This window comes from Danio rerio, chromosome 3 (genome assembly GCF_052040795.2).
Source record: "Danio rerio strain M-AB ecotype USA chromosome 3, GRCz13ab, whole genome shotgun sequence".
NCBI lineage: Eukaryota > Metazoa > Chordata > Actinopteri > Cypriniformes > Danionidae > Danio > Danio rerio.
This window is the reverse complement of record NC_141023.1, coordinates 9,526,364-9,526,590: the sequence shown is the minus strand read 5'-3', so window position 1 is coordinate 9,526,590 and position 227 is coordinate 9,526,364.

The window sequence follows — 227 nt, the reverse complement described above, 5'->3', positions numbered from 1 at the left end:
TGTAATATTCATTTTCTAGTTGTAGAAATAACAACAAAAAAAAACTCTGTGTATACACTTTTTTTCATTAATATATATGCAGTTGAAGTCAACTTTTTAAATTCTTAATTTAGTAGTGAAAAAATTATCATTAATGGTGCAATATGACACCCAGTGGTTGAACTAGGTATTGCACGCCTGCTTTAAAACACACCCAAGAACAGATTGCCAGATTGACAACATCAACA